Below are 8,428 nucleotides of genomic sequence, written 5' to 3'. Positions count from 1 at the left end.
CCTTGCAGGACCCTCTGTAAATACAGCTGTATATGCAGTGTGACGTTTCATCCCTGATGTAAACACCGTCTTTTACAAATGATGATACTTAAGCTGTGTTTCCATGTTGCATCATCTTTTAAAATCCCTTCCAAGTTTAGTCCCTCACAACTCCCAACTGATGCACATCCCACAATACGGAGCAGGGTCATCAGTAGATGAGGTGGGTAGAGTGAGCCAAGAAAGCATTGATTGATTAAGAGACATTAGTCTGAGGGAGTTTTCTGACATGATAATAACCTACTGGAGACCCCTTATAACCTACAGAAGTCACCCATCAGTTTTAGAAAAAAATCCACAGGGGTGCCTGGGTGGTTCAGTCCTTAAGCGTCTGCCTTTTGTGCAGGTCCTGATCCCAGGGTCCTGGGATTGAGTCCCGCATCGGGTTCCCTGGTCGGTGGGAAGCCTGCTTCTCCCTCTCCCACTCCCCCGGCTTGTGTTCCCTCTTCCGCTGTGTCTCTCTCTGTCAAATAAATAAATAATAAAATCTAAAAAAAAAAAAAAAGAAAGAAAAGAAAGAAAAAAATCCACAGATTCCCAGTGCATCTGGGGATTCCTTACTAGGGCATCACTCAGATTCAGGTATGTCCTTCACAATGTCCAGCAGCCACACATTAGAGATTTAAATAAACAGTAAGCTTATATGAACCCCACACATTAAATAAAGGGATGGGAAAGAATCCCAGGACTAACAATCTAGCTCTGTTTGCATCACAAATGGAGCCTCTAAATGCGCTCTAAAATAAAAGAGGCTGTGGATTATCACCATGTGGCACCACCAATAGATAACAAAATGTGGGCTGTTCAGACTGTCCACAGGGACAAAGGGGTGAGCATAAAGGCCAAAGCAGTTTGGAATATCTGCTAACTTCAGACTTGTTCTTATTAAAGAATACTCCCAATGCTTTATTACTGATCCCAAGTCTAATTTAATATCCTCTCTTTAAGCCCTTCTGATGTGGCCATTATGGAATTTTGATTGATTACCTTTTTTTTTTTTTTCCAACTGTCATTAGTCTCTTTTTATTCTTTTGGTAATCTCCTCCAGAGTTAACTACTTCCGTTGGTAGGTGATGAAATGTGTAAGGAATCCACTTCAAATGTTGGCCCAGCTATGAGCATGGTCTTTCCTCTTTACTTGAACTCAGAATTAAGACTTTTGGATTCTTGTTTTTTATATTCCAGTCCCAGAAGTAGTTTTGCACTGTAGAAGTTATCTGCAGGCAGTCTTATGCTTTCTAGCAGTAGTCTACGGCCAGGCTCTAGCTTCTCCAGGACACTACACTGGATAGATTTAAATATGTGTTAAACTAAGAGGCATTCTCTCAAATGAGTTTAAATGCATTTTATTTTTGGACAAACTACATGACATGTTTTTGTCTTAAAAACGATGCCTCCGCTCCATATAAACCAGGGTCAAAACAAATGAAGTGCTCAAGATACCATCAGTCCCATCTGTCTAAATCCTGGTGTCGTGTGGATGAAGAGGAGCAGCCCGTTACGGCAACAGGTGACACATCCAAAGTCATGGCCGAATTCGTTAACATTTCTCCATTTCTAAACCATCCTTAAAGAAAATCATATATGGGGTCACACCATCCTCACGGTAGTCCAGCAGAGCAACCAGGCCATCTGGATTCATGTTTTCACCAATAAAGAATTGGTAGTTTTTGAAATTAGCAAGGATGTGCTTGATTTGTTCTGCAGCCCTTGTCATAAAAGGCTTTACTCTTTCTGGCCTCTGTTCTTCAAGTTTGCCTTTGATTGATGTCATGTAACCTTTGATGTACTTCTTGTAGGCTTCTTTTGTGAAGCTGGTTTCCTGCAAGTTATGGTTCATGACAATATCAACACCAGTGATTACTGTGCTTTCGGTACCTTGCCCTCCGAGGCTTCAGTGAAAGCATTTCCACCAAAGAGTGAGTCATCAATGTTACCCTCTGTCCTACTGACCATCTTCCCCTCCACTTCCAGGCACAGCCCGTCCGCGATCTCCCGGATCTTGTAGATGTCGGAGAACATCTCATCATGGCTGATGAGGTCCCGGTAGATGATCATGAGGACGGCTGGAGAGAGACGACGGCGGCACTACCTTAGCAGAAGCCGGAAGCTCTGAGCGAGCGCAGCGCCCCCGGAGCGGCACTCGGTGGGGGGGGGGGGGGGGCGGAAAAGGATTGATTACCTTTTGATCTTCCCTTTACTTCTAAAATCTGGTTGTCTTCAGATCACAATCATGGCCACTGCCTAAATATTGCGATCAAAATTCAAACTTCCCCAAGGTTTTGTAGCATATATGGAATTACAAGTTGACCCCCAACTACCAAAATTTTCAAGAGCACAACCAACCGCTTTATCTAACTGAAACTGCTGCCCCCCATTCCCTCGATCTGTTGCAATGAATGCCCTTTATCTTGCTCTTTTGCACTTTCCCTTACTCTCCCTTCTCAGACCCCCTCTGCACCATGTCGGGAGGAGGCTCGACAGCCCCAGAACTGGATGGAGGCCAGCTGGAGTACAACAGGTCTTAGCCAGAGATGTTCAGAAAGCACTTGGAGGTGGGTTGGCAAAGCCAGACATGGTGGAGAAGGAAAAAAATAAAAACTAAAACAGAACAGCTCTGTTCTAGGATAATGTTTTGTTTATCATGCTTTTCCTCCAAGGAGTGCAAATACCTTGCCCAAAAGAACATACTGCCATTCCTGATAAATTGCCAGAAATACTCTCTGCAAGACTCCAGAAAGCAAGGTCTCTATCTGTTTCTACGGAAACCTCAGCTTGACATGAGGTACCTCATACTACAGCAATCTACAGACACTAACAAGACCTGACTCATGCATTAGGAGAGAGTGGGAAAAAAGAGAAAGGCTTGTTAGAACTACAAAGAGAAATTAGAGATACAGCTCTTTGTTCCTAGGCCCTAAAAAGGCATATTGCCTGGCACATGGCAAGTATGGAGCTCCTGGTCATGGACTGAATATTTTCTCTTCCTCGCTTCAGTACTAACACATCCATCATGTCTGCGGAAGCACTCACCCTTCCCTGCTAGAATCTTGGCACCTCCCTCCATCTGTCCACAAAGAGACTTCCCACCCCCTGACACAGCGCAGGTCACACCCACCTCCAACAGAACACCTAACAGGAAGCAGAGGCTTGGCAAGTGCTCCTTGATAGAGCCTTTGGCAGAGTGCCTCATAGGTGCTGCGGCTCTGTGTGCTGGCACCTTCCCCATTGCTTTCACCTCTCAGCTAGTGCCTCCCTCTTCCTGTGACAGCCACCTCTGCGCAAACTCCTTGTTGCCTTCCGTGAGGTACCATCGTCAGGAATGGTCCTCATCACGGCCCTTTGCCCTGGGTCATTCTGCTCCAGGAGCCCACACACCTCGAGCACTAGCAACATTACTTCTCCCCGTCGCAGGTGGCTGCACTGACCTGCTTCACAACCAGCCTCACACTAATCCTGAATGTGCATTTACCCACTATCCTTAAGCAAATGGTCCACCAGCTGGACCATTTTCCCTCCTCACCTCTTTGTGGCTACTTTAACTCCTGCCCCCATGCCTAGACTAATTCCCCACATCCCATATTAAAGACTAATCCTTATTTATACTCCACCAAACACCTCTCAGTAGAGTGAAGAGGCATCAGAGTTCACCTTCAATAAGAACATTCTTTGCAAAGAAACACAATGATGGAGCATCCAGGGCAAGGGCTCAGTGTACAAACTCTGGAGAACTGAAGAGGTTTGAACACTGGATTTGACCATGCTGCGTAGGGAGGGTTGGTGAAGAGAGATTTTGAAGCAAAAATTGAATGCCAGCCTCCCTCTTGATTGTAAAGTCCTCAATACATCAAAATGAGCTTTTTCCAGGACTTAACACAGTGCTTCTCAAAGCTTAATGTGCATCAGAATTACCTGAAGAGCTTGTTAAAACACAGATTACTGGCCCCACCCCCAGGGTTTCTGACTGAATTTATCTAGGGTAGAGGCTGAGAATTTGCATCTCTAACAAGTTTCCACAGGATGCTGTTGGCTCCAGGACCACACTCTGAGCACCACCAGTAGAGAGGCTTGGCTTTTGGAGAGAGAGGCCTTGCTCTTTGGATAAATGAGAGTCTGTAGGTTAGGAGGATGAAAGAATGTAGAGCCCACCAGGAAAGAAAGCATGGTACCCTCAAACTCTTCTGGGGGAGAAAAAGACATCCATCTTTCATAGCCTCTGCCATGGGTGAAAAGGAATGGGGTAAAGGAGTTGGCATGAATGGCCCCCTCACTCCTCTCTTCCCAGAGAGCATCCTAGAGGTCCTGGGAACCTAGGCATTGGTGTAAAGTCATTGGCTATCCTCAGTGCTCAAAGCAGAAATCATGGCTTAATAGCTTCTCACAGAGGGCACAGTGCCCACAGCCCAATGAAATGCACAGCTTATGTTGGTTCCAAGCACCCTTGAGTTGAGGCTCAGATGCTGTGTTTCATGTGAATCACTTTTTCACAACACAAAGCATTCTCTTTAATGCTGGGATTCCATTAGGGTGCGCCTTTTCTCCCTCTAAGGAGAGAGGTGCCTCCTGGATGATCAGGAACATTAAAATGCAGACTCAAATATGGCCTGTCCCCAAGTCCTCCTGTGCCTTTAAGGACACAGACTCTGACAACAGGGCCGTGTGTCTGTGATGTGGTAGCCATGATAATGGACTCTGATGCTCAGGGAAATATTAGGTATAGTGAAAACAAGGCTGGTGGTTTCACAGAATCTGAGTTGTATTGCTAAGGAGATAATGGTACAATGCATAAAGTGCAAAATGCAGGATAACAGTGAAAGTCTGGGTTCAATGAAGTAAAAATCAACTGGTAAAAATGGAAACAGCAACTTCTATTACGCATTCTCAAAGTATCAGAAGCTCTAATTACTCTCATGTGTTTTCTTTAATTATCTGGAAGATAACATGAGACGAGTCCAGTTTCTTTTGGTGCTTTTTCACTAAGCACCTGCAAGATACTGTGCCAGATGCTAAGGACATGCAGAGGAAAGCAGCTGTCCCTGCCTCAAGCTGCTGTCTGCTACCTAGATGGGACTGTACCTCTAGCCTCACTGGTGGGTAGGAATGCAGTGTTATCACTAAGCGCACGGGCTGTGGAATCAGAAACAGCAGGTGTTAACGTGGAATCTATAGCTCACTGGCTACGTGGCTCTGAATGATTTGATCGATGTCACTGAATCTCAATTTCCCCACCTTCAAAATAGGGATAATAATTCCTCCCTAACAGGCTATTAAGGAATTGATCAGAAAATGCTTGTGCAGCACCAAACACCAGACATGACACAGAGCAAGTGAGTAAGAGGCATTTTCTTTCTTGGCTTCTGTCCTCGAGGCTGCCTGCCTAAGACTGACATCAAAAAGAAGGAAACTGGCAGCTGCAAGCCCTAGTTCCCATCTACTGGTACCCTGAACACTTAATTGGGTGGAAGAGTAAAGGGCTTAAGGGTTTCACTATCAAGTCACGCTAGAAGTTGACACTATTCTAATCTGCACCTGCTTAGAGACTTGTGCCCCATTTGTTCCTTGTTCAGCTGAGTCCCTGTCTTAACCCGCTCTCCTCCCTATGACTGAGGTCCCATCTCAGTTTTCTACTTGGTCACCTGTGGCCTATGGAAGGACTGACATGCCTGGTTCTTTTGTTTTTCCCTTCTTTTGTACATGAGTCCTGCCTCTATGGCCCCTGTAATGAGTTCTGATTCACTGACTCATGTGTGACTTCTCAATTAATTTGCATCTTAATCTAATTGGACATATCCCCTGACATTGGGAACCACTTGTTCTATCTCAGCCTTAGAGAGAAACAAGACTGGAGAGAGCTCTTGGCTCTGGATCAGATGAAGACGTTCAGGTGATGGGGGTCCTGGCTCTGGATCAGATGAAGAAGTTCAGGTGATGAGCTCTAGGTAGACTAGAGCCCCTTATGTAAGAATTATGCAACTTCCTTTGGGTTTTGTCCCTAACCCCCACTCCAGGGAGCCTAATGCTTTCACTAGGAACCTGCCTTCTCTGGCATTGACTGGTCTATGCTGCCAAGGTTATCTTGAAGCTAAAAAACAGGGGTATCTTGTATACTGTATGTTTTAGGTTTTGATGGTAGACTTTGATAGCACCAAAGTGCCCAGACTCCACCAAAACATGCACCATCCCTAGAACGTGGCCTTAATAAGAAAGATTTGGTTAAGTTGAGGTCAGTTGCCTGAAAAGGAGCAGGGACCAACCTATCTGGGCATGAGGGCTCAGTTTATATCTCTCCCATACAAAGCCTGGAGGTCCAGGTCCAAAGAAGAGTGGAGGTGGTCCTGGAAAAGTCTTTTCAAAACCATGTACCACTGAAAATGGGATTTCTTTTTTTTTTTTTTTTTTTTTTAAGAAAATTCTATAAAGAGAACTATCAGCTCTTTGGAGATTCAAATGTCAAGGGGCAAGGTAGAAGCAAATCCATCAGCAGACCATTGCAAAAGTCCAGACAAAAGAGGATGGTAGATAAGTCTAAGGGGCATGAATGGAGGTAAGGTAAATCCACGGGAAATGCTGCTGCATTGATGATAGAGCAAACATAATTTCCTGTTGAGTTGGATTTATTAGCAAGGAGATGAGTCAATGAGGAAGTCAAGGATTTGGTCTGAGGGCTTTAAAGAAGGCAATTGATTTTTTATTGAAATGAGGAAGTTTGAGGGAGAAGCATCTATGGAAGAAATCAGAAGCTAAGGTTTAAAAATATTAATTAAGAGTTAGATGTTAAGTATCCAAACAGAGATGCGCAACAGGCAGCTGAATACAACAGTCTCAAATCCAGAGTCTGGAAGCGAGGTCAGAAGTGGAGACACAGAGGCCTGAGCTGTCAGGCTGCAGAGAGTATTTAAAGGCATTGGATTAGATGAGATGGCCAGTGCATGAGCCTGCAGAGTAGCAACGGGGTCTAAAAGAACATGTCTCTCACAGCACTTCTGACAATAAATATGTGGGTTTTCCACACAAAGCAATTCTCTAACTCTCTGCACACACCAACAGACTGTCCTACAATTTAATTCATTTCTGACCCTAACTACCTGGAGTTCATGCAAACCTCACAGATTAAGGGCTCAGTGTCACAAGACTGCCTCCCACTTCCGAGGCTAGTCACACATATTGGGCACCCACACTTCTGTCCAGCTTAGCTGTTAATCAAAGGTTCTCAGAATGCCCTCCTCAGATTCAATAATTTGTTATAATAGCTCAGAGAACCTAGGAAAACACTGTACTTGCCAGTTGGTTAGAAAGGATACAAATGACTAGCCCAATGAAGAGGTATATAGGGTGAGCTCCAGAAGGGCCCCCAGCACAGGAGCTTCTGTCCCCATGGAGTTGGATATGCCACTCTCCCAGCACATGGAGGTATTCACCAATTCAGATGCTCTTCAAACAGAAGTTTAGGATTTTTTATGGAGGCATGATGGTTTATTAACTCAATCTCCAGCCCCTCTCCTCAACTGGAGAATGGAGGTGGGTTAAAAGTTTTAAGCTTCTAATCATGGCTTGGTGTTTCCAGTAACCAGCTCCCATTCTGAAGCTATTCAGGAGCCCACCCAGTCACTTGTTGGAATAAAGATGCTCCTGTTACGCGGGAAACTCCAAGAGATGTAGAAGCTCTGTGTAAAATGTTCCTATAATATTTATCACTCAAGAAATCACAAGGGTTTTAGGAGTTCTGTATCAACTTTTAGGAGCTCTGTATCCCCTGGGCAGAGGCAAAAAAATATATAAATAAATATACACATACATATATAGTGTATATATATACATATATACACACATACATATATAGTATATATGTAGACTATATATATAATATATATATATACTACGTCACAGGGTCAAAAGCATACTCCAACATTTAGAAGCCTAAAAAATGGAGCCCTGATGTTTTAAAATTGGTACAAAACGCTGAGGATCAAGGACAGATTAGGTATTAGAGCTCCATGAATCACAGCACAGACATGCTTCTGGATAATCAGACACGAGAATCCTACTGATGAAATACAAGACCAGATAATCTAGCAAGAGTATTTGTTTAGAGATGCCTAAGGCCACAAAATCATGTCTAGTTATTATTAGCGGTAAGAGAATACAGAATCATAAGGGTCTAAACCAAGGATTAAGCTCCTTGGTCTCAGGACCCCATTGCCCTCTTAACACTTATTGTGGTTTTGATGAGGAGGGTCCCAGCTATCATTGTTTAACATATTAGAAATGAAAACTAAAAACATAAGCATCAGAACAACGGATGTCATCACTTATCATGTAACTTCTGGAAAACTCCACCATGTGCCTATGAAAGAATAGATGTGAAAAAGGGAAATAACATCTTAGTGTT

The 8,428-nt window shown here is 44.0% G+C and overlaps 1 pseudogene; it reads right to left on the bottom strand.

The window, feature by feature from the left end:
- Positions 1–1,488: 1,488 nt before the first annotated feature.
- Positions 1,489–2,152, bottom strand: LOC113923565 (annotated as a pseudogene).
- Between the last annotated feature and the right edge of the window lie 6,276 nt (positions 2,153–8,428).

Source organism: Zalophus californianus, chromosome 15 (genome assembly GCF_009762305.2).
Source record: "Zalophus californianus isolate mZalCal1 chromosome 15, mZalCal1.pri.v2, whole genome shotgun sequence".
Lineage (NCBI taxonomy): Eukaryota > Metazoa > Chordata > Mammalia > Carnivora > Otariidae > Zalophus > Zalophus californianus.
The sequence above is the reverse complement of the archived record's forward strand: the minus strand, read 5'-3'. Positions and strand labels throughout refer to the sequence as shown.